Here is a 27,656-nt window from a genome sequence, read left to right on the forward strand (position 1 = left end):
ACCGACCTCCCGACTCAGCAGCATTAGTGGCAGAACAACTGAGAGAAAATTTGGAATACATTTCACATAAATTTTCTCAGCATGTTATAGTCTTAGGTGGAGATTTCAATTTACCAGATATAGACTGGCACACTCAGATGTTTAGGACGGGTGGTAGGGACAGAGCATCGAGTGACATTATACTGAGTGCACTATCCGAAAATTACCTCGAGCAATTAAACAGAGAACCGACTCCTGGAGCTAACGTCTTGGACCTACTGATAACAAACAGACCCGAACTTTTCGACTCTGTAAGTGCAGAACAGGGAATCAGTGATCATAAGGCCGTTGCAGCATCCCTGAATATGGAAGTTAATAGGAATATAAAAAAAAGGGAGGAAGGTTTATCTGTTTAGCAAGAGTAATAGAAGGCAGATTTCAGACTACCTAACAGATCAAAACGAAAATTTCTGTTCCGACACTGACAATGTTGAGTGCTTATGGAAAAAGTTCAAGGCAATCGTAAAATGCGTTTTAGACAGGTACGTGCCGAGTAAAATTATGAGGGACGGGAAAAACCCACCGTGGTTCAACAACAAAGTTAGGAAACTACTGCGAAAGCAAAGAGAGCTTCACTCCAAGTGTAAACGCAGCCAAAACCTCTCAGACAAACAGAAGCTAAACGATGTCAAAGTTAGCGTAAGGAGAGCTATGCGTGAAGCGTTCAGGGAATTCGAAAGTAAAATTCTATGTACCGACTTGACAGAAAATCCTAGGAAGTTCTGGTCTTACGTTAAATCAGTAAGTGGCTCGAAACAGCATATCCAGACACTCCAGGATGATGAAGGCATTGAAACAGAGTATGACGCGCGTAAAGCTGAAATACTAAACACCTTTTTCCAAAGCTGTTTCACAGAGGAAGACCGCACTGCAGTTCCTTCTCTAAATCCTCGCACAAACGAAAAAAATGGCTGACATCGTAATAAGTGTCCAAGGAATAGAAAAGCAACTGGAATCACTCAACAGAGGAAAGTCCACTGGACCTGACGGGATACCAATTCGATTCTACACAGAGTACGCGAAAGAACTTGTCCCACTTCTAACAGCCGTGTACCGCAAGTCTCTAGAGGAACGGAGGGTTCCATATGATTGGAAAAGAGCACAGGTAGTCCCAGTCTTCAAGAAGGGTCGTCGAGAAGATGCGCAAAACTATAGGCCTATATCTCTGACGTCGATCTAATGTTAGAACATGTTTTTTGCTCGCGTATCATGTCGTTTTTCGAAACCCAGAATCTATTCTGTAGGAATCAACATGGATTCCGGAAACAGCGATCGTGTGAGACCCAACTCGCTTTATTTGTTCATGAGACCCAGAAAATATTAGATACAGGCTCCCAGGTAGATGCTAATTTCCTTGACTTCCGGGAGGCGTTCGATACAGTTCCGCACTGTCGCCTGATAAACAAAGTAAGAGCCTACGGAATATCAGACCAGCTGTGTGGCTGGATTGAAGAGTTTTTAGCAAACAGAACACAGCATGTTGTTATCAATGGAGAGACGTCTACAGACGTTAAAGTAACCTCTGGCGTGCCACAGGGGAGTGTTATGGGACCATTGCTTTTCACATTATATATAAATGACCTAGCAGATAGTGTGGGAAGTTCCATGCGGCTTTTCGCGGATGATGCTGTAGTATACAGAGAAGTTGCAGCATTAGAAAATTGTAGCGAAATGCAGGAAAATCTGCAGCGGATAGGCACTCGGTGCAGGGAGTGGCAACTGACCCTTAACATAGACAACTGTAATGTCTTGCGAATACATAGACAGAAGGATCCTTTATTGTATGATTATATGATTGCGGAACAAACACTGGTAGCAGTTACTTCTGTAAAATATCTGGGAGTATGCGTGCGGAACGATTTGAAGTGGAATTATCATATAAAATTAATTGTTGGTAAGGCGGGTACCAGGTTGAGATTCATGGGAGAATCCTTAGAAAATGTAGTCCATCAACAAAGGAGGTGGCTTACAAAACACTCGTTCGACCTATACTTGAGTATTGCTCATCAGTGTGCGATCCGTAAAAGATCGGGTTGACTGAGGAGATAAAGAAGATCCAAAGAAGAGCGGCGCGTTTCGTCACAGGGTTATTTGGTAACCGTGATAGCGTTACGGAGATGTTTAGCAAACTCAAGTGGCAGACTCTGCAAGAGAGGCGCTCTGCATCGCGGTGTAGCTTGCTCGCCAGGTTTCGAGAGGGTGCGTTTCTGGATGAGGTATCGAATATATTGCTTCCCCCTACTTATACCTCCCGAGGAGAACACGAATGTAAAATTAGAGAGATTAGAGCGCGCACGGTGGCTTTCACACAGTCGTTCTTCCCGCGAACCATACGCGACTGAAACAGAAAATGGAGGTAATGACAGTGGCACGTAAAGTTCCCTCCGTCACACACCGTTGGGTGGCTTGCGGAATATAAATGTAGATGTAGATGTAGATGATTTCCTGTAATTAAATGATTAGAAACGGCATTTGGAGGTTGAAGTCTTTTCGTATTATAACTAGCATTCTATGAAAGTATACTATTTGAAGGCACCACCGTACTGAAGATGCATAAAAAATACATCGTTTTGGTACGATTTGTAATAATTAAATATTTGTTAATGACACGTAGGCGTTACAGTTTTCAGTACATCGTAAGATCATATAAAGATCATATACATGGTGAACGGTAAGTTAAGACAGACCGCGTTCAGAAATGTAAAATTGTGCACTTCACAAAAAGACAAAAGACGTAGTAATATTCGAGGGAAGTATCGGCGTCAGTCGCAAGTCTGCATTGAAGCCACAACTGTGCACTGAAATATTTCAATGGCGAAAGTAACGGACCAGAACTCGAATACGGATTTCCCGCTTTATGCTCGCGATCGCCTTAGTTGATTCTTCAATCCGACCACACTTTCCGCCCGATTCATATTGTTAACTTATCACACGCTACGAAGTAATGTCCCTATCCACTTGCATCATTTGCTCCAAGCTTTTCCCGTATCCACACAACAGGTTCGCTCCCTACCGTGCATCCGCACTGAGGATAACTCAGGAGTCGCTTACAGTTATACGTGTCGGACAGAACAAACACCACACATGTACACTGATCAGCCAGAACATTATGACCACCGACCTACTATCGATATAAAACAGTCCTGGCGACAGCAGCGTCACCTGAAGACGGCCGGCCAGACGGAAACTTTTTGATCGCCCCATACACAGGGTGTCAGGACTAGAGGTATACACAAACAAATCCTTACAACGAGATACGTAGTCGACATACACTCTCCAAGATGTGATCCTCACCATTTCATGAACAGCGCTGAGACGCATGGCGCACGCGCGCCGGTTTCATTGCACACCTACTTCGACTGCCGGCCGAGGTGACGGAGCGGTTGTAGGCGCTTCAGTCTGGAACCGCTCGACCGCTTCGGTCGCAGGTTCGAATCCTGCCTCGGACATGGATGTGTGTGATGTCCTTAGGTTAGGTAGGTTTAAGTAGTTCTAAGTTCTAGGGACTAATGACCTCAAAAGTTAAGTCCCATAGTGCTCAGACCCATTTGAACCATTGTTTTGAACCTGAAGACGAATTACGGCTAGTCAGACACACGCGCGGTGCATGTAGTATCAGTGAGTGTCCTCTTCGTGTGTAGAATGGGGAAGGTGCGCGATCTGAGGCCGACTGAGGGCAGATTGTGATGCCCAGGAGGCTCGGCACGAGCATTTCGGAAACTGCACGACTTGTCGGGGAGGAATGCTGTGGTGAGTGTCTTCAGGACGTGGCGAAACCAAGGTGAAACCAGCTCCAGCCGTCGTGGCATTGGCCGGCCACCCCTCATTACAGATTTCGGACGCCATAGACTGGGCAGACTGGTAAAACAGTCAGACCGCGAACCATGGTGGAACTAATATCAGACGTTAATGCTGGGTAGAGTACACGTGTGTCTGAGCAAACAACGCACCGAGCACTCCTAACGATGGGACTCCGCAGAGGGCGACCCGTGCAAATGGGCACGTGACCATCGGCAATGGACGTTGGCGCAGTGGCAGAGCGTTGTAAGGTCTTATGAGTCCCGATACCTTCTTTATCATGCCGATGGGAGGGAGCGAATCCGTCGTCTTCCAGGGGAACAGCTCTTTGACATCTGTCCTGCAGGACGGAGACAAGCAGGCGGCGGCTTCATTATGCACTAGGGAACATTCACATTGGCGTTCATGGGTACAGTGGAGCTCGTGTAAGGCATCGTGACGGCCAAGATAATCGTACACTGGTTGGAGACCACTTCATGACTATCGTTTTTCCCGGCGACAGTCGAATTTTTCGACAAGATGATGAACGCCAAATCAAAAGGCTAGGAGTATGATGGAGTAGTTCGAAGAACACAGTGGCGAGTTCTTTTTGTTGTGCTGCCCCCCCCCCCCTCCCCCCAATAACACATCAAATCTTAACCTGATCGAACACATCTGGGATGTGATTGAACGTGGCGTCAGAGTTCATTGCCCCTTCCCAAAATTTACGGGAATTAGGTGACTTGTGTGTGTAGATGTGGTGCTAACGCCCTCCGGCGACCTATCAAGGCCTCATTGCTTCCATGCCGCGACGTGTCGCCGCTGTTATCCATGTCAAAGATGGAGATACCAGCTGTTAGGTAGGTGGTCTGTAGGGATAGGAAACGGAACGATCACATAGGCTCAGTTGCAGGTAAAGCAGGCGGGACACGTCTGGTCAATGGCAGAATAACAGAGAAACGCAGTAAGTCTAAAGCAGAGACTGCTTACAAAACATTCGTGCGACCGATCATAGTATATTACTCATTGTGTGGAATCTATGCTAAACAGGACTAACAGGGTATTTGAACGTATAGAAAGAAGGTTTGTTCGATGCACAGAAGAGCGTCACGAAAAACATGAATGGGTAAATACTCGAAAACAGAAGCCAATCATACTGGGAAAGCCCACTTACAAAGTTTCAAGAACCAGATTTAAATGACGATTCCAGAAATACACTGCAACCCCCTACGTATCGCTGCCGTAGGGATCGCGAATACAAGCTTAGATAGACTAATTACAGCGCGAACAATGGCGTTTAAGGGGAGATTCTTGTCGAGACCGATGAAAAAATGGACTTTTTTACATTATCTGCGCCGACAGAAATATAGGCAGCTGTAGGGACTCGATGAATTAGTTCACGAAAAGATTCGACCAGTATTTAATTTGCTTAAAATATGTACCGGTGCTAAGACATAAAATGACAAGAGCTTCAACGTGTGCACTGGGAAACTGGTACCGAAACGTCTTCATTGTGGGGCAAAAACTGATGAAATAGCTGCATATATAGCTGCAGGCGTATTCAGCGAAGGTTATTCATCTGTTCTGAAGACCAAGAATGTGTTAATAATCGTCACAGGGACGAGCAGTAGAAGCTTCGCAGAGCTACCTGACAGGAAACGAGTGGCCGCCGCAGAGCAAGGAATGTCTGTTTGCTAAAAGAGTCTGGACTGAGAAAATACAGAACCCAACTCAGAACCAGAAAATGTTTGAGGAAGAGGAAGGACGCCTTATGGCCCTGTGATGGCAGATTAATCGTAAGTTTTGCAATAAAGATTTTTTGGTTACTCCAAACTTTAAACGCGTTTTTAACCAAACAAAATTTTTGCAATGTGCGAAGCGCTCTAGACCGTCGACAGATTAACCGATTAATTTGATTTCTTTAAATGAAAGATGATAAAATTTAGGGGGTCTCAGCGAGAGTTTTTTTTTACATTCGAATTTTTTTAAACATTTGAAGTTGAGAAACATGCCATGAAATTGAACTGTTTTTCAAATAACTACCATTTTTCCGAGGTATTTTTCAAACCCCATCGTGATGGCCCCCAAATTCATTCCAATTTAAGAATTTGCTATAATTTAAGAATTTTCTGGTTTTGTGGGTTTCAGAAATAGCGACGAGCCTGTACAACGGTCACGCAAAACCGGGCATCGCCACGAGGCGCACGCTTTGACAAGGGCTGCAATCGTCATTTTTAATTTGCTATTATATGCAAAATGTATTCATACATGTATGTATGTATGTACAATAAAGTGGTAAAACCCCATTTTAATAAAAACAATCCTTGTATGAAAAGAATTCTAAACCCCACTCATTTTTCGTGCCTCTCGAGCCGAACCTTCCCTTCAGCAATCATTCTTGCCACAAACCAAACGCTAATGGGACGGGAAGAAGCTCTTATAACTGGTACAAACGGGAGTACTCTTTGCCATACACTTCACAGCTGTTTGCAGAGTCTGGATTTGGATGCAGATATTTCCCCAATTACTATCCCATCCGCACAAGGTACCTGGGATGCTAATGACGAAGTGCAGCCTAGGCAGCAAGCTGCTTTGGACTCCTCCGCACGCCACACGCAGATGCATTTGGTTGAAGCAGCCTGAGGAGCGACGTGGCGGCTAATAACAGAAGGCGGCGCAGAGCGCTACGTGAGGAGAGGAGAGAAGAGAAGCACTCAAGCAATTAAGCGCAGTTACGCCTTAACTGCCGCCAATGGGATACGGGCTGGCTGCGGCAGCGCTCCTTCCTGGGAATTGCCCGAAACGAAAACGCCGCCGCGTTTTGTTCATTTCCTAAACTGGCGTATCTCTACTAAAAGCCACTCAAAGTGCTTTGCTTCTCTCTTTTCTGCCTTGTTATTCGTTGTGTCTTCAAAGATAGCGCAGTCATTAATTCGGTCTGGCGCAGCGACGAAAAAGTGACCTCCATTATTACCCAGCGAGGAAGCACTGTGGGCCAAACACTCGATTCTTTTCCTACCAACCCCTTCCAGTCGGTCTAAAATAGTTTCCTCGTGGTTACCGTCATCAGTTAGGGTGAATGTCGCCATAGTTCCTTCAACATGACCCCCACTGTCCAAATAAAGTAATGTAATAAACTTAGTGCCGTAGCTTCTCTGTCACTCATATTCTACACAGTGATCACCACAGCTGTTTTTTTTTTTTAAGTGACTGTGGCATTTTTCCACTTCTGCTGTATTTATTTAGACTTCTTCTTGGCTCCAAAACTAATTTCGGCTTTTTAAGCTATCATCGAGTGTATAGCTGTATTAAAAAACACACTACTTTGCTGCCACGAAAAGGGAACACAATAGTGTGAACGTAAACTAACGAAATGATACTTACCTAGAAAAAGAGTGCTATACATATGAAACTGGCAGCGTGTTGATATTATGTGCTTCCATTCGTTTTGGTTTACAAATTTAACTGTTCCTGATGGTTTGACAGATAATTGTTGCCAGGAGACGGGAAAGGCAAAGATACAACACTGACCAAACGAAGGCGAACTAACGCTTGCAGATAGCTATGTAAGTTTACAGGATGAGTTCGGAGGAAAGGTACATGCTTTGAGAGGTGATAGTATTAGTGATTCTGAACAAAAAAAACTTCATATGCTAATTGCCCTATTCCGAATGGTTTCCGAGATAGAACACATTTAATGTACACTGTTATTTATTTTCTGTATTATTTAAATATTGTCATTCTTTACTACGTACCACAATAGTGTACACGAAGCTGAGACCAACAGTTTGACACAGAACACTCGTGTCTATCAGGTCGGGAAACTACCTCAAACTGGCCTGAAAAAATACCTAAGCTACAGCATATGTTCTTCGACCGAGATTTTCTATATTATTGCGCTCTGTTCGCGCACTCTGTTAGTCCTACAGTAAAAAATGAATAGGGTCTTTTTTTGAAGGAAATTTGATGAAGTTTAATATTTTACTGCGACACGTTTTCGTTGGAGGGTGTACTTCTAGAATTATTGAAGAAAAACGTACTAAAGTGATATTAAATGTGTTTTGTCTCGAAAATCATTCGGAACAGGGGATGTGCTACAATTTTTTTTTTTATTCAGAATCACTAATGCTATCACCCATCAAAGCATGTATCTTTCCTCCTCTCTCACACTGTATTTATGCGGATACTCAAAGAAAAAAAGGCCAGTAAAATAATAAAAATAAACATATGAATATTAAAAAGCGTTGCTGCAGTAAAATGGGAAATTCGAAATTTGAAAATCTCACTTAGTGTATACACGATACAAATAATACCACCTATCAGTGTGGTAACCACGAATGGAATCTTTACTTTGGTTTCAATTAGCCACAAAAAAAACTTTTCCACTTTCGACTCTTCAGGAAAATTGGGCTGCCACTTGTCTACAGACGTCCAGACGCCTCACTGAAAGTCTCCCGTGCAAAGATGGAGCCGTCATAAAGGCGAAGTGCGGGCATACCCCATATTAATGTCCACTAATAGGTGTTCATGTACTTTTGATCAGATAGCGTAGACCTACACTCCTGGAAATGGAAAAAAGAACACATTGACACCGGTGTGTCAGACCCACCATACTTGCTCCGGACACTGCGAGAGGGCTGTACAAGCAATGATCACACGCACGGCACAGCGGACACACCAGGAACCGCGGTGTTGGCCGTCGAATGGCGCTAGCTGCGCAGCATTTGTGCACCGCCGCCGTCAGTGTCAGCCAGTTTGCCGTGGCATACAGAGCTCCATCGCAGTCTTTAACACTGGTAGCATGCCGCGACAGCGTGGACGTGAACCGTATGTGCAGTTGACGGACTTTGAGCGAGAGCGTATAGTGGGCATGCGGGAGGCCGGGTGGACGTACCGCCGAATTGCTCAACACGTGGGGCGTGAGGTCTCCACAGTACATCGATGTTGTCGCCAGTGGTCGGCGGAAGGTGCACGTGCCCGTCGACCTGGGACCGGACCGCAGCGACGCACGGATGCACGCCAAGACCGTAGGATCCTACGCAGTGCCGTAGGGGACCGCACCGCCACTTCCCAGCAAATTAGGGACACTGTTGCTCCTGGGGTATCGGCGAGGACCATTCGCAACCGTCTCCATGAAGCTGGGCTACGGTCCCGCACACGGTTAGGCCGTCTTCCGCTCACGCCCCAACATCGTGCAGCCCGCCTCCAGTGGTGTCGCGACAGGCGTGAATGGAGGGACGAATGGAGACGTGTCGTCTTCAGCGATGAGAGTCGCTTCTGCCTTGGTGCCAATGATGGTCGTATGCGTGTTTGGCGCCGTGCAGGTGAGCGCCACAATCAGGACTGCATACGACCGAGGCACACAGGGCCAACACCCGGAATCATGGTGTGGGGAGCGATCTCCTACACTGGCCGTACACCACTGGTGATCGTCGAGGGGACACTGAATAGTGCACGGTACATCCAAACCGTCATCGAATCCATCGTTCTACCATTCCTAGACCGGCAAGGGAACTTGCTGTTCCAACAGGACAATGCACGTCCGCATGTATCCCGTGCCACCCAACGTGCTCTATAAGGTGTAAGTCAACTACCCTGGCCAGCAAGATCTCCGGATCTGTCCCCCATTGAGCATGTTTGGGACTGGATGAAGCGTCGTCTCACGCGATCTGCACGTCCAGCACGAACGCTGGTCCAACTGAGGCGCCAGGTGGAAATGGCATGGCAAGCCGTTCCACAGGACTACATCCAGCATCTCTACGATCGTCTCCATGGGAGAATAGCAGCCTGCATTGCTGCGAAAGGTGGATATACACTGTACTAGTGCCGACATTGTGCATGCTCTGTTGCCTGTGTCTATGTGCCTGTGGTTCTGTCAGTGTGATCATGTGATGTATCTGACCCCAGGAATGTGTCAATAAAGTTTCCCCTTCCTGGGACAATGAATTCACGGTGTTCTTATTTCAATTTCCAGGAGTGTAGTTTCGAAATGATAATAGCATATCTGAATCTAATGTAGTTATTTTACTGTATAAATAAAGAAATATAGTGCTTCATATGACTAGGTTGGGGTCAAATATGCAATTACCATTTGAAAACCCGATATTTATTGAACTCTGTCACTGAGTGTCTAAAGACAAATCGGAATGTAATCGCCTGAAAATGGGTATAAGCCCCGAAACCGGTCGTGGTTTCCAAAAGTGACTGGCTGTGGATTTTGTTCCACATTGCCCTTAAAGGAACACTCACAGTGTTCGACAGCTTCCATTACGGATAAAATAAATTCAGAATTTCGTCACTGCACCACGTAGCTATGTCTAAAATTAGCATCTTACCCAAAACGCATCCATTGTACACTGGATACAGAACACTCGGGGTAAACCAGTGATGAAAGATTTCACAAACAAGCCGATGTTGATCACAGATACGTCTCTGAGTTCCTGTGTCGCATTGCCACCGATTTCCCCATCTCGCATCAGCCTTCTACTCTACAAGGCGATTCGCGAGAGTCTCAGCTGATGTTGGGTTTCGCATACTTATCCAAAAGGTACTTGGTGAATAAACGAGGGATCAGGCCAACCATAACCAAACTGAACTCTCTACAGGTGTGGCCTTGGTGTACGTGGTTGCTTTACAGTTATCAAAGGTATTTACATTCCGTCCATGCAGCTAAACTAAATGTGCGTTTACATCGTTTAGAGTTATTGATGTAAAATATCGTTAGTCGTCTGCAATCAAACATATTTACGTTTCTGGTTTGCTTTACGGATCTAAAGGCAGTTCGATATTAAAGATACTGAGGTGTGATTTTTTTTTCCTTAAGGCAATTTCTGTCCGATTTGCGCTCATATAGGAAGAGTCGTCCGCTTGCACATGTTTGAGATAGGGCTGTGCCTTCATTGAGACTGATGTTTATTGCCTGCGGTCACGTTTACGTCAAGAAATGTGTAGTGCTGCAAAGAAACGTGAGAGCAGGCAACAACAATCAGTGCAAAAGTAGGAGTCCTTCAAAAATGTGCAAACACACTGCACTTCCCGACGCATGCGAAAATCGGACTCAAAATGTCGAAAGGAAAGAAAATCACACCTCATACCTTCTTGTAACGAACTACTTATAAATTCAAAAAGCGAACCACAATTGTAAATGCGTTTCATTGCAGACCAGTGACTATGTTTTGTATCACTACAATGAAACACATGTGGGGACATAAATACGGCCGGCCGATGTGGCCGAGCGGTTCTAGGCGCTTCAGTCTGGAACCGCGCGTCCGCTACGTCGCAGGTTCGCATCCTGCCTCGGGTATGGATGTGTGTGCTGTCCTTAGGTTAGTTAGGTTTAAGTAGTTCTAAGTTCTAGGGGACTGATGACCTCAGATGTTAAGTCCCATAGTGCTCAGAGCCATTTGAACCATTTTGAGAAAAATACGCATTCTCTGGTGGCTGCACTGATGGAATCTAAATACACCTGCCAAATTAACACACATTCGGGTTGTCCTGCATACACATCTCGGCTTCTGTCCCAAACCTGTTTGCCTTCTCAACTCTGTCCGTTGAATAAAGTGGATGATTTGGTATTTATCGGTCTACTTTAACTCACTGCCATTATTTTCTTTTTACTCGAAATACGGGCGACTAAAAACCCCTTCATGGTCGGCGGCAATGCGGGAAACCATGGGTTTAGCATTTCTGTGCCGGAGCGGTCACTCCACCTCATCCGCGGATGCGACCCGTATGACACGAGGCTTACATAAAAGTCGAGTCACTTAGCGGCTGCGGGGATTTCAGAGTTTAACGGGCAGTCTACGTCAGTATCAATCGGGACGCAGCGGTTCGGTACGAGCGGAGGAAATTGAAATAAACGTTGGTCGACCGGAAAACGACCCGCGATAACCCTGGGTAAGAGTGGCACGTGTTTGCGCGCAGCGCTCGTAAAGCCGACTGCTCGCAAAGCCCCGCTCCCACAGAGACGCGTCTACTTAGCGGAGTGGCAGCTCACGTGCCTCTTCTCAGGCCGACAGTCAGCTTCCTAGAAAACACCAGCAAATCCGTAATAACACTCTCCTTTTGCTTTATCCCTCGCGAAGTACGCAGAAAAAGTTTTTCATCTTTTTTCTCGTCTTTGCTCGAGCACGTTCATACAACACACAGAGCTTTACTACGAACGGATCTATAAAGAATCTCCGAACGTTCACTAGAGTCTCTGATAATGGTCAAATAACAGGCGGATTCGTTTGAGGGATGTAAGACGCAACAATGACAAGTAGTTCGAGAGAAGGCAGATCGTACGGCTGATTCAACAGAATAATGAGGAAAAGCAATTCATCCACGAAGGAAGTAGCTCTTTTAGCCATTGTCTCCACATATCATCAACCCAGATATTATAATGTATCGCAGACAAGAGGTATCCTTGTCGCAAGTATAAGTTTTTCTTCTAGTTTGACACCCGTAACTTTAAAAATGGAATTATCTAATGACAACACTCTTTGGTAGTAAAAAAATTTCTTATAGTGATGGCGGTGGCACCCTTCAAAAAGCCATTATATATTACTGCCAAGAGCTATAACTTACCAGTTTCGACCCGAAAAACAAGTCATAGTTATTAAAGGCCAAGACCCGCTCGAAGAAAAATTGTAATAAACGAATAGGAAACAGATGGGGTGAATGAAATCAACTTATTGGGAAATACAATCTCCTTCACACAAAAAAGACATCCCGAAAAAATTTAAGGATTCAGTTATATTAATGGGACCATATACAGGCCACTGAATAGAAAAGTGAAGAAAGAAACCCTAATAAATTTCCACAAAACAATGACAATATCGTACTTCATAGCAGTGAGAATTTGACAAAAACAGCTGGAAATGAACAAAGAATATAAGCCGCAGAAACGAGGTTTCTCTTCAGTCGTCAATGGTCCCATTCTTGCAGGATCATTTTCCGACTGCAGCGATGTCGCAGATTTGATGCTTTACGGGATTCCTGATATTCGCGGTACACTCGCGAAATGGTCGTACGGGAGAGTCCACACTTCATTGCAACATCGGAGACGCTGCGTCCCATCGCTCGTGCGCTGACTATAACATCAACCACGTTCAAACTCACTTAAATATTGATAACCTCCCATTGTAGCAGCTGTAACCGATATAACAACTGCGCCACAACTTGTGTTATAGAGCCGCTGACGACCGCAGGCCGCATTTTGCCTGTTTACATATCTCTGTATTTCAATACGCATGCCGATACCACTTTCTTTGGCGCTTCCGTGTATTTTCTGGAGCAGACTGTGACGGGTATATTTCTCTCTCAACTTCAAACATTCCGTAGATCAGCGTCTCGTCTTTTCCTTCTTTATACACAGTGCTAAATTAAAAAAAAAAAAAGTGTGTGAAATCTTATGGGACTTACTGCTAAGGTCATCAGTCCCTAAGATTACACACTACTTAACCTAGCCGGCCGCGGTGGTCTAGCGGTTCTGGCGCTGCAGTCCGGAACCGCGGGACTGCTACGGTCGCAGGTTCGAATCCTGCCTCGGGCATGGGTGTGTGTGATGTCCTTAGGTTAGTTAGGTTTAAGTAGTTCTAAGTTCTAGGGGACTTATGACCTAAGATGTTGAGTCCCATAGTGCTCAGAGCCATTTGAACCATTTTTTTACTTAACCTAAATTATCCTAAGGACAAACACACACACCCATGTCCGAGGGAGGACTCGAACCTTCGCCGGGACTAGCTGCACACTCCATGACTGCAGCGCCCTAAACAGCTCGGCTAATCCTGCGCGGCTGCTAAATTCAATGCAAGAAACACTTTGTTTATATTGTAGCCATTCCCATTAGTCCCAAAATACCTATTCCACGATACCGATAGCATCTTCTTCAAAAGCGAGGGTAAATTGACAAACTTTGTTTGTATGTGCACGGCCTTGTATGACAAACGCGTGCATAGAAAAGAGAGAATTTACAACCGAGTTTGATCACGTACGGGCTGGGCTGTTTCAGGATACACGACCGTTAGCTACGCCCCAACACAGCGCGAGGTCTACGGAGGAGCATCGAGCCTGCGCACAAGTTAACTTCGCAGCCTCTGCGCCTCCGCGTGGTTTCCGCGTTGCTACACGAGGTAGTGTCGGCCATCGTCGGCAACTTCCGCCGAGCTGCGCGAATTTACTGGCCCCCCTCCCGCACACCGCAAGCCACTTTGGGTCAAGCAAGCGCTTGCAGTGATCTTGCTCTTACTTGCTGTCGGTATGACAGTTACGCAATGAGCGCCTCGATTCTAGGAAAACCACCACCAGCAGAGTCACCTGCCGGAAACACCGGCTTGTTGATGACAGGCACCGCGGACTGTAACACCCGATAAATGGCTCACAGTGCTGAAAATCACTCGCCAATTACATTCTGGACTCAGAAACCAGTGAGGAGTCATTATCACCTCGCTATGTGATAGACTAGTGACGACTTGCATGTTGCAAGGAACAGAGACGGACGTGGGGCCCACAGGAGGGGGGGAGCCCTGGGAGTCATGAACCTCTCCCCACGTCAAAGAACATTTTGCTAAAAGTGTCTAAATTTTTGACGTACGTCAATTTCCAAGTTTCTGAGATGATTTTCGGCAAATACAGTAGCATGAAAACAGTCTACAAATGGCAAGAAAATCGAGAGAATTTGAAGCTACGTTTCACACAGAACACTTTCCGGTCGCTCACTTGAGAGCTAGCGATAGGACAGGCTGCAGAGGGCATTCCAGTCAGTTGAAGGCGCCCCCCCCCCCCAAAAAAAAAAAAAAAACTGAGTTTTATGATCGTAACCGGAAACGACTGAAAGCAACAAGATTCCTTAATTCACACCCCCGCATAGCCATAGCCTGCTGACACTTGGTCACAATAACAACCATAGCGACAAGTGAAATTTCGACTTTATCTTACGTCCCCCCCCCCCCCCCCCCCCCGCCTCGAACCCAACCTAGGTATGTGGCTGCACAGAGATTTGCATGGATGCAGAACAGAACAATTGGATACACGTACACGTTTCTGGACGCCGATGGCAGGGTACGAGCACATCGGAAACAAACGACATTATGCAATCGCGCTTGACAACAGGGCATCGTTCAGGTAGATTGTATAGCTATTCTTGCGTTTGGAAAGTTTACATGGCTTCAAATGGGGGATCCTCACACATCTGTCAACGTCTCTCGTCTTTCAACGGCGAACGAAAAATGTGCACAGAACCTCGCAGACTACCTGCGTTTTGAGTAAAACAGTGCACCATTCCGCTACTCCCTAAAGATTGATTCACACGGAGGAAACGGAGCCTCACATTCCACAAGGCATTTCAAATGGCAGTATCACACAGACTGTCAACGGAGAGGGACGGGACGCTAAAGTCAGGATTACTCGGGTAGAAAAATTTGACGTTGGTATTGAGAAGGGGAGGGGCTAACATAGGAAGTTATTTTCGCCACGCTCGCTGATGCTGTAGTAATGAATTTCCCGTTTTTCCATTTTCTTAGTTTCTATTTTATCATTTTGCTTTGTTCGATGGCAACTAGGATTAAACGTTCTCCCACAATAGAGGCCAGATATCTGAAAGCGCAATACGACTGAGGTTTTACAATATGTGGGCAGAGAAAAAGCATACACTGTGTATAAATAAGAACATAAATTAATGAAGCTATTTTTATTAAACAATCTTTTTGAACAGCGATAAATTCATCTCTACTGAATGAGAGAAATACAGTTTTTTATGAAGTTATTTGGTATTAACAGAGAAAAAACATAATGGATAACGTAAACAGGAACTATGTATCGCCTTATAAATACTGTTTGCCGTGTTTGTATTTATAAATTTTCTCTAGCAAATAAATCTCGATTTTTAAAATGTCTGGACGACTCTTTTCCCGGTGCTTTAACTTCTCAGCAGCTGTGTTAGTAATCGAAAGCACCATGAGAGCCGAGGACTACGTGAACATTATTGCGGAGCAACTCCATCCCTTCACGCTTTGTGTCTTCGATGATGACGGTGGCATCTTCTAGCAGGATACCTGTCCGTGTCACAAGGCCACAATCATGCTACAGTGATTTGAGGAGCATGACAGTGACATAGCCACTAAAATCACGCGATGTGAGACGCTACTGAGCGCCCACAACCACCGTCCGTAATTTAAGGGAATTTCATGACCACTGCGTAGAACTCTGGTGCCACATACGAGGCTTGTTTTTTAAGTAAGGTCCGTTTGAAAAAGGTTATTTCAAAAAAGTAAATTTATTTTCAGAAAGTACATAATTCACTATATTTTTCGACATAGTTCCCAAGTTTGTTCAAACACGCACCTCTCAACCAATTTTAAAATACCCTCTTCATAAAAACTTGCCGCCTGCTCCGATAACCAAGAGTTCACTGCCGTTTTCACGTCTTGGTCATCACTGTAACATTTGCCACTGAGGTGTTGTTTGAGGTGGAGGAACAGATGGTAATCGCTCGGCGCAAGATCAGGACTGTAGGGTGGGTGGTCTAAGACTTCCCAGCGAAAACTGTCCAATAAATCGCGGGTCTAACCTGCAGTGTGAGGTCTTGCATTGTCATGGAGAAGGACAATTCCCTTTGACAGCATGCCGCGTCTTTTGTTTTGAATCGGTCTGCGTAGCTTTTTCAGGGTTTGGCGGTATGGTTCTGCATTGATAGTGGTTCCTTGTTGCATGAAGTCGACCAACAAAACACCATGACTATCCCAAAACACCGACGCCATGATTTTGCGCTGCGACAGTCTGTTTGGCCTTCACCTTTACAGGCGAGTGTGTGTGTGTGTTTCCATTCCATGCTCTGTTGCTTCGATTCGGGCGTGATATGCGAAACCCATGTTTCGGCTCCAGAAGCCGTCACCTTCTTCGTGATAACGAGTCAAGAACTTCAACGCACACTCAAATCTTTGGTTTTTGTGGTCCTCTGTTAGGAATTTCGGGACCCAACGGGAGCACAGTTTCCTAAACTTTACGTGTTCAGAAACAATGTTGTACAGCACTGATCTCGACACGTCAGGAAATTCGTTTGAGAGACCTGTTATTGTGAAGCGCCTGTTCTCACGAATTCGCGCTTCAACTGAAGCCACCAAATCGTCTGTAATCAAAGAAGGGCGACCGGAGCGGTCCTCATCATTGACGTTGTCACGGCCATCTTTGAATTCTCGTACCCACTTACGCACTTTGCTTTCGATCATAACAGTATCACCGTACACTTCGCACATCTGTCGACGAATTTCTGCAGCAGACAAGTTCCTTGCTGATAAAAACCGTATCACTGAGCGAACCTCATACGCGGCGGGCGAGTTGATAACCTTAAACATTTTGAAAGCACAGAACAGAACTGTATAGCGTAGCTACAGAGCTGAAACTGAGCACAGTTGTTCCCGAGGCATGCCGGTACACGACGCATGCGCTCGTTGCGGTATGCGCGCGAACTACTAGTGTCTACAACAAAACGGACCTTACTTAAAAAAACACGCCTCGTACCTGCAGAAACGTATCAAAGACTTGTCAACGACACGTCACGCAGAATCGCTAGTGTAATGCATTCCGTAACTAGACCAACATGGTACTAAGTAGGGGGGCCATAATATTCTGCGTCGTCGTTATGTATGGAGAGTTACAGTGTAACATGAAACCCGGGTGTGCTGCGCTGCCAACGTCCTCGATCTTTCAGAACGACTTATTGTGATGTTTAATCGACAGAAAGGCGAGAACGTCCACAGAGATCTCAATGAGGATTCGCCGGCTGCATATTTGCACGGAGCGCTCGAGGTTGCAGTTATCTGAAGGGCACATGGTATCTAGCCACGAGTGCTTATCTGACGCGCAGCCACATCGCCCTCGCTGGAACGCCCGTATGGCTGCAAGAGAAGGGTGGCCTCTTTCTGCACTCGAGAGGGGCACTTCTAGAACCGGAAATACCACCCGTGTGAAATATAGCACGCTTGTTTCGATCAGGATCTCTTGTAAACTGTGGATGCAGGTGAAAACGTGGATTCCGACTTGCTACACTTCCGAAAAGTATTCACCATTGTACAACACCGTCGGTAAAAACCAAGATATTATCATACGGAGTACAGATATGTGTGACTTGCTAGATGAACTTAGACTAATTAAACTCACTGCGTCACACTGGACAGCGAATGTTTAACGGAAACAAAAGTGACGTGTGGCATGCCCCACCGAAGCGAGAAAGGACCACTAATGTCATCAACATACAAAAACGATTTATCACATAGGGTCAATAGCATTAGTACAAGATTGTTCGCTGACCGTACTGTTTTCAACAGGAGAGCATGATCATAAGGAAATACGACAAGAATTGCGCAATATTTACGCTTTGTTTAATGCATCGCAGCTCTTTTTAAATGTGGATAGATGCAAGGTAATGCCAATAACAAAGAGAAAGAATCCGATAGCATCTGATTATAAGGTTAGTGCTGAACATGTGGAGCATGTCAAATCACTTGCCTATTTACACGTAACCCTATAATTTTCATAGATTTTTTAAAAATATCACGCTGTAAAAATAAAGAATCTATATCGATGTGCCGGCCGCGGTGGTCTAGCGGTTCTAGGCGCGCAGTCCGGAACCGCGCGACTGCTACGGTCGCAGGTTCGAATCCTGCCTCGGGCATGGATGTGTGTGATGTCCTTAGGTTAGTTAGGTTTAAGTAGTTCTAAGTTCTAGGGGACTGATGACCACAGATGTTAAGTCCCATAGTGCTCAGAGCCATTTGAACCATATATCGATGTCTTGATGAGAGCACACTAAATAACAAAAGCTGCTGCAGTTAAAAACGTTCACTGGAGATTAAAGACATGAATTAAAACAGGAAAAGAAATCTCCTGAATAATACTACCACCCAAAGCTCATAAACAAGGGTGCTGTTGAAATATTATCTTAACGAAGTTTTAAAGAACGGATGAAAAAGTGTGAAGGAATGGGACTAGTTATCGATCGGGATTACTTGTCGAGTTTACTATAGCCGATGATCAACATTGACTTATATAGAGTAGATGAAAAAGAAAATTTTCGAAACATTCAAGAAGGCCAGACTGACAACAATTTTTTCTAAAGCAAAATATCTCTCTGTAGGAAATAAACAAAGAGTCATTATCATAGATGAAAAAACCACTGAGGTATACAGATAAAATTAAGAAAAAGATAAAAAGGTTATATGAATCAACAATACAAAGGACTTATTTATATGGAGCAGAATCTGGTAAATAACGATTAAGGTAGAAGAAGACTTGAAGCAGTGCACATGGATTTTTTGAAAAGAAGTTGTATTTTCATGGCGAGAGAAGATCCCCAATAAAGAAATCAGGGAGCGAATGAAAACGCCAACGTACATCACCGTACACATGGACAAATGGCGCTTAAAATGTGATGACACGAGGAGGCGAACGATGGGCGAGAAATGTAGTATGTTGGCAGCCTCCATATAAGAAACGAGATGAAGACCCTGCGCAGAAAGGAAAAAAATAACTGGAAGAGGAAATACAACAAAGAAATGGGAAAAAAGATTTATACAAGGATCGAGAGCCTTGGATACGAAGTTGCAAGGCACGGCGTAAAGAGTTATAAATAATTCGCAAAATAAGTAAACTAAGAGGCGACACGACATTGGAAGAACACTTAAAAATAAGTATTAGGTAAGGCGAATGAAGATTTACGGAGCGTAGCACGCGATTTTCTCAGACATGGACATTCTCAGTCCTAGAAGAAAGTGAAGATTTAAACAGGCAATGATCTTCGAAAATGTTGGTTATTGTTCTTTATTTTTATCGTCCAAGCTAATGAGTTTCAGTAAAGAGATTGGCAAGAAAGAGATAAAAATAAAAGTGGGGAATGCTTTTCGGGATGTCACTCAAAAGTTTTGAGGGATCACATGTCAATGGCCGAGGATCACTCTGTTAAAAGGTGTACCGTCCCTATCCCGTCATTTACACTGATAAGACAACACATTATGAGTACCAGCTTAAGAACGTGTTGGTCCATTCTTGGAACGCAATACATCAACGATACTATTTGGGTTGGATTCGACAAGTTTTCGATATTTTTCCGCAGTTTTGTGGCACCAGACGTCTCTGGAAATCACGGAATTCCCGCAAATTACTGATCTGTGGCTTGTGAGCACGGAGTTGGCGTCTGATAGCGTTCCTGATACCCCGTTATTAGGGCCAATGTGCTTTTTTTCAATCACAACCACTGTCACAACTGAAGCTGGAAACTTAAAGACAGAAGTACGCTTCGCATGATGTGCCACTGCCAAATAACTTACTTAACTCGATGAAACTTGGGCCATACACAGAAAGAAATGGCACAGTATAGTAACTGAAAGAAATACGCAATAAGACGAATACAACTGATGCTGAATAATATTGAAGTCGCCGCGATTTATGGTAGTCCCCTGGACATTTCAAAAGGCGGGCCATTGTTCTTAATAGGGTGTATAATCACCACGGACGGCAGTGCATACTCTGCAACATGCTTCCATGCTGATTGCAGGGTGGGTAAAGAGTTCGTGTGGTAGGGCGTTCCATTCCTCGTCCAGCGCTGATGAAAATTGTTGCTGGATGGTCGTTGGTGCACTGGACGTGCTGCAAAACGCCACCCCAATGCATTCCACACGTGCTCGTTGGGATTTAAATAGGGGAACGGGTAGGCCAATCCATTAGGCGAATATATCCTCGTTGCAAAAGCTCCTCCATCTGCGTGTTCGATGCGACCGCGCCTTTTCACTTAATAAAATGAACATACGGCCCGTATGCACTCCTGATAAGACGAACACGGGAAAGGAATAGAATGTCAGGTGAGTAGGCCCATGCAACATTATGGCTTCCCACACCATAAAACCTGGACAACCCAAACTATCATGTTCCAAAGTATTCCTGAGAGCATTACGTGTTCCCCCATAACACTACGCGAAGTTACGTCGAGAATCAGCATTCAGACTGGGTCCACCCTCATCCGAGAAAAGCATGCGACCCTACTCCTCGTTAGTCCAGTCTCTACGCTTTTGGCTCCATCGTAAACGGTGCCGCCGACGTGCGGGTGTCAACGGAACACAACGTCCTGGTCGTCGGGCAAAGACATCACACCCATGTCACTGTGGAGTGTGAGTTCTCTTTCCTTGCAGTATGGTTGCAATTGCAGCCGGTGTTTGACGTGGATCACTTCTCACCTGTTGCACGACGTTGCGGTCACTTACCACCTCCTCTCCACCAGGCAGCAATGCCTGTGGTCCGGAACGCTCCCCATGGACATGAATCAGTGTTTTGAGCAATATGAAACTCCTGGACTACACACGCCACACTTCTTCCTTTTTCCAGTTTCTCGTTGATTCTTCCTCGTGTGAAGGCATATAAATGTTGTCGCTGGATTATCTTGCAGTGAAGAAGGTACCATAGAGCACCGTAACTGCCCGCTGATTGACACACGCTGTCGTTTTACGTTCCTTCCGCTTCATCGTGTTGCGGGGCCAGCCCCATTTGACGCTACAGTCACGCTGAGCTCACGCCTTGTGACATCCAACTTCCTGTGCACGATTGGGAGACCTCCGGCAACATGCTGCCTCACTTTCATTTGTTTCCGCCGAGCAGTTAATATGTGATGTTACTTTATGTAGCCCGTCCTTAAGTTTTGCAGAGCAGTGTTTATCGCTGAGGTCAGACGACATTCTGTTCTCTGGCGTTAAACAACATTCATTGTGAATTGCAGCAGTCACTGTAGAGATAAACAGCGCACTTGCTGGTGGTGATTTGTGGCGTTTCCTTATCTGTGGCAACCAATACGCAATAAACGTTTCAACGCTTCAAAGTAAGTCGTTAATCCGTCTGTCGTGACGGCCGGTGCTACAGCGGGGAGTACTGTTCAACTTTTCAGAAACTACTGAAAGGAAAATGTGCCACCGGGCAGCACCGATAGTCTCCGTCCTATTTAACCCCTCGCCCAGGTCTTTTTCCGCAACACAACACTACAAGCGTCGAATTTTATCTCTTCGTGGAATTTCAGAACAGTTTTTGAAGTTGTTTCGAGCCATACAGTGGCTGTATTATTCAGTGCGGTAAACAGCTAACGATTGCTGTGCAACGCGAAGTTCTGATGCTTCTAAGTCCCGCTTTGAAGTCCTTCACATACCAACGAACTCACGGCAAGCAAATCACTGACTGAGACTGCAGCAGTTCACATCGATCACAGACTGAAATTGTAGTAGTTCACACATCTAGCGTATCATATAATGACTTTTTTCAGATTTCGACGAGCAAGCACTAGAGTCAGCCGCACTGAAAGTTGCATACTCTTTTTGGTATGTAGACGATATTTTTGTTTTTGATCACATGACAATGAGAATTTAAGCAGTGGTTTAGAAGGCCTTTTTCAATCCACTCGAATATTCGCTTCACTACGGCGTTGGAAAAGGATGGCTGTCTTTCCTTCCCTGTGTGAAGGCTTACGGTACGTTGGGATATACCGTTTATAGGAAGCCAACGCACATTGATTAGTATCTCCAGGTTAATAACTGTCACCATCTGGTTTAGTGTGAAGGGGTACTTCGTACTGGTTCTCAGGACCCACGTGTATCTCAGACCAAGAAAGTTTGTCAGTTGATTAGTCCACATCCAAGTCACCTATTACTATAATGACTGACAGATCGGACTCGCGTTCTGCTATCGACCAACCGTTACTCGAGTGAGTGATGAAATAACGAGGTGGCAGCATTTCCAACAGGCATGGTCGTACTCTACGGAAACGCGGTGCTGAGTGTCTTTTTCGACCACCACCTAATATTAGGGACCTTTTAGGGTCTTTAAAGCATGATATTGGTTTTCGTAAGGCTGACGTCTACCGCATCCTATGCAACAGTGAGATGTCATACACCGGTCAGACCATCAGGACCTTGGAAGACCGGTGAACAGGGCGTGTCACACGCACTTAACAACAGCCGAGCAAACCACCTATTGCCTTGGCACGGGCCATCCCATGGAATATAACAACACAGAGATTCCGACGCGGACTTTCAACTATTGGGAACGCGTTATTAAGAATACAATTGATATTAAACTGGCAAGTGAAATTAGTGTGTGTGTTGTCTCTCTGCATATCACGTATTTGGTTCTTGGTCGGCATACCCACAAAAAATGTTCAGATGTGTGTGAAATCTTATGGGACATAACTGCTAAGGTCATCAGTCCCTAAGCTTACACACTACTTAACCTAAATTATCCTAAGGACAAACACACCCATGCCCGAGGGAGGACTCAAGCTCCGCCGGGACCAGCCGCACAGTCCATGACTGCAGAGCTTTAGACCGCTCGGCTAATCCCACGCGGCGGCATACCCACCTCCCTCCCCCTACGTAAAGTTTAAATTTCCTCGCACAGTGGTTCATCGTTGCTTGGTGCCTTGAAAACAATGGAGTGTTCACCTGTCGATATATCGGCGGTCTGTAAGACGCACACCACTGCATTTCCGGAAGATGTTTGAACTTTCTTCATATCTGACTCACAGCTTTGCAACCAATCAGTCAGATCAACAGCATGATTAGAAATTACAGGTATCAATGGTTAGACCCACTATTCATTTTTATATACACACATATGCATTATACATTATTCATTTCTATCATTATTCAGTATGCCTAGCAGTGGACAATATTTAAAACCGATACCCTCGATCGAGACAGGACTCAAACCCCCTACCTCCGTTTTTAAGACAGCAATGATATGCCGAGACATATCTGCCTCATTCAGCACCATCATGCTCCTCTGTTTTCCAGAGTACTGTCTCACGACTTTTGCAACATACTTCCACGATTTGCAAATCGCGTCGTATTTACTGACAATGTGCACCTCATCATCGGAAATACGGCGTAGACAATAAATGGAAAAATAAATGCAGGTCCGTAAGTAACTATAGTGTTGCATTCGCAGGAGCGAGAGAATAATATAGGTAATGAGAGTTACGGCATATGCGAGAATAATATTACATTGCATCTTATCTGATTCGGTAACGACAGCAGTGGAAAAGGAAACACGATCACTATGTTACTAAAAACTGTAGGCAATCCAGGAATGACGTCGACGAGCACAATTAGTGCAATAAACTGAGTATCATCAAGGTATTTTGTAAGCTTCTAGCGGGCTCGGCGACCTGTCAGAGGAATAAGAACAGTCCTGAGCGTCCCATCACAACGAGGTCATAAGAGACGGAATGCTTGCTGGAATTTTTTATCGATGGGGCAGGGAATCGGCCGTACCCTTTTAAAGAACTCCTCCCGGCATTCGTCTTAAGAAATCTGTATCGCTGTCCTCCCGGAAACGATTCCAGCGTCTTACCACTGGGCCACTTCGGTGGGTGTTGGAGAAATGTATCCACACATTACAAGTTATCCATCAGTTTAGATGCGTATTAGTGTTGGTGTCGGTAGTATAAGGAAGGTGTGTGTGCGTACGTATTCACTCCTGGAGCGTCGCATCTACCAAGGTGATACTGCAGATCACTCAGCAACAGCTATACAAAGTAGGATGAGTTTTGCATCCAGAGTGGATAATCAGGCCGCTTTCTGGTAGTTAGGCTAGCTCAAGGGTGTCACTCGCCAGGCAGTCTCTCCCCTCACGCGCCTTCTGAGATGTAGCGAGAGACGCAATTACAAGGATTAATGCCCGTATGTTATGTTTAGGGATGAGAGAAGACCTGCCCTTTCAAGTGGCAATTGCAGACTTTATCAGTAGATTGACATACACTGGAGTGCTTCAGGCAGGGACGTTCAGGACTAGGTTCAGGCACCAATATGCAAATGATCATGGACTACTATGACCGAAAAAGTCTTATATTTGTTGTGGAAATAATAGAAAATGCAGAATGGATCTACAGATGATCACACAGGGCATTCATTCTGTCGCCGTACTTAAAAAGTCTAATGCTTGTGCTCTTCTAGGGGGACAATGGCTATGCACACAGTTTATCACGTTGGCCAACGCGCATTTTAAAATCTTAACCTCCCTTGGCCAACACGATCACTAGACCTGACCCTTAATGGTGAGGACAAGATGGTCCGGCGCTACCAGCAATAAAAAAAAATGGCCCTGAGCACTATGGGACTCAACTGCTGTGGTCATAAGTCCCCTAGAACTTAGAACTACTTAAACCTAACTAACCTAAGGACATCACACACATCCATGCCCGAGGCAGGATTCGAACCTGCGACCGTAGCGGTCGTGCGGTTCCAGACTGTAGCGCCTTTAACCGCTCGGCAACTCCGGCCGGCTACCAGCAATAGCCCTTAACAAATCACGTGAACACGCGAATTACGTGAGGAGTACTATATCCCAACATAAAATCCAACACGTCTGTAATCGTTATCGTAGATACTTGCATGGCTGTGTTGCAGTTAGAGGAGGCTATAATAGATATTGAAAACGTTGCCTAAAAATATCTGTCCATAAGTGTTGGACCCATGATTCCTGTCGCGTATATTTTAAAACCTGTACATCCTGAATGAACCTTTTGTCATTTGGGATCACTCATTCGGGGTATTTACTTTTCATATTCTGCTTGATACTGGAATGGTCTTACGTGGCGTACGCAATATTTCATGGACATCAAGTAGCACGACTAGCATCCAGGGTTTGGAAATACGTCACCCGACCCTTGCCACCGCTCTCGTGCGATTCTTTCCGCAGTGTTTCGAGTTGGCTTTTGCAACCACAGATCTACTCCTCTCCCACTTTTTCTGATATCACGCAATGAATTCTGTTACGTCTTTTATTACTATTTTAAACTCAGTGTCTTTTGAAGTCGAAGGAATAAAAGCATGCACACACACACACACACGCACGCACACACACACACACACACACACACACACACACACACACACACAGAGAGAGAGAGAGAGAGAGAGAGAGAGAGAGTCGGGTGCGTATGCGCGCACGTGAGTTCAAATGTAGTTATAAATTCCTTTCATGAAGTACATTATAATCGTGTTGGTGACAGTCGTGACTGATATATCTGAAGAGAAAAAATTGTAAAAAAAAACCAACAATTATGTTAATGATAAAAAAATTATTCCGATTAAACATGATAATATCTGATACAACTGAGCATGTAAAGAGTTATAAAGATTACGTTCAACATTAAAAAATGTATAAATTTCGTCTTCGACATGACAACTAGAGAGCAAATAGTAGATTTACTAATTCAGGAGCATAGAATCGTACATCCGGTGACTATAACAAGCATTTCGTCGGCCAGATGAAGAGAAATTTTGTGACGCCGACCTGCAGTCGGAAAAATAACATTACAATCTGCCGCTAATGGACGATATTTACACACATTGGAGGAGGTAGGGATCTTCACAAGAAACAAAGAGAAGCAGTGTTCGTTGCTACATTTTCAAAATGAGATTATTACGGTATATTCTGATGAACTCCTGCTCTAGGAATCGGCCCTGTTCACACGATATACATTACAACGGTGCTCCATTATGTCCGCAAAATTGCCCGTTTTTGAGGTACCTGCGGTTACCACAGAATGTGTAGTAACTGAGGTGGGTCTGGACTGGGCGGGATCTTTGGGATCCAGGGGAATTGGGTGGAGGTCAAGGAAGGTAATGACGTCGGAATAATGGAGCAGATGGTTCCATTAGCAATTCTACTATGATTAAAAACTGTAATTATGTTTATTATTCCGGTAATAATGCCGACGTGTCGCTAGATGTTTTCTTAAACCCGTGTTGAAAGAGTGCAATCTGTACTTTTATGCATTATTATGGATTCTTTACGTACTCGTATATCACGTATAAAAGAAGAAGTTGTAAAAATATTTTTATTACGTTACACAGGTTAATAACATAGTTTTATTGGTTCAAATGGCTCTGAGCACTATGGGACTTAACATCTCAGGTCATCAGTCTCCTAGAACTTAGAACTACTTAAACCTAACTAACCTAAGGACATCACACACAGCCATGCCCGAGGCAGGATTCGAACCTGCGACCGTAGCGGTCGCGCGGTTCCAGACTGAAGCGCGTGGAACCGCTCGGCCACCAGCGGCCGGCCATAGTTTTATTCATGACTTTCTAACCATTATCAGACGAATCCAGGCAATGTATTACTTTCTCGCTCTTGCTACGTATATTAACACCACCCTACGTTAATAACACCGAAAGATATTTAACGACAATGAGACCTCTGTGCTGCATATTGGTAAGGCCATTTTATAATTTTACAACACTAAACGTATTTTACATGACAAACATACAATCCTGCAGGGAACTATTTTGATGGATCTGACACTGACCGTCTGAAACGGTTGAAACAGAACACGTCGTAGGAATTCTCTGTAGAGAGGAATGGTAAAGGGAACAGACCTGCAGCTAGATTTGGACGGAAATGGCGTTGCCGCACATCGGAGCTGTGGACCTGCAGGTATCTGGATCGCCGCCTCCCTGTAATCAGAAAATAAAGTTGCATCAGTACACGGACTTGTAAAAACACAGTATTATTTCATTTGCTAAATGGGACTCTTTTCCACTAACGCATGCAGCTCCAGTTTGTTGTATGAATAATTAGTAACGCTGTGTTACAGACTTTACTGGAAAATACAATATGAAGGTCAGCACTATTGATTTGTGGGCCGCCATGGAATCATGTTAATTCGTGTCCTTGTGTTACAGCACAAAGTATAGTATGTAATACATACATAGGATAAGCCAAAATAGGAAGTTTCAGTTCATTATTTATCCGTTAAACTACTACCAGTATTTTTGAACAAGATAAATACCGCTTATCAGCTGTGATTACAGTTCCGATGG

At 44.8% G+C, this 27,656-nt stretch overlaps 1 protein-coding gene across 1 annotated transcript in view; it reads right to left on the minus strand.

The window, feature by feature from the left end:
* The window catches only part of LOC126184111 (treacle protein-like), a 302,367-nt gene extending 275,111 nt beyond the window's left edge, over nucleotides 1–27,256 (minus strand). The window contains exon 1 of the mRNA XM_049926475.1: nucleotides 27,213–27,256. The gene's annotated coding sequence lies outside the window, so the exon portion shown is untranslated. The remainder of the gene's footprint in view (nucleotides 1–27,212) is intronic.
* Nucleotides 27,257–27,656: the final 400 nt, after the last annotated feature.

The sequence above is a fragment of the Schistocerca cancellata genome, chromosome 4 (assembly GCF_023864275.1).
Source record: "Schistocerca cancellata isolate TAMUIC-IGC-003103 chromosome 4, iqSchCanc2.1, whole genome shotgun sequence".
NCBI classification, from domain to species: domain Eukaryota; kingdom Metazoa; phylum Arthropoda; class Insecta; order Orthoptera; family Acrididae; genus Schistocerca; species Schistocerca cancellata.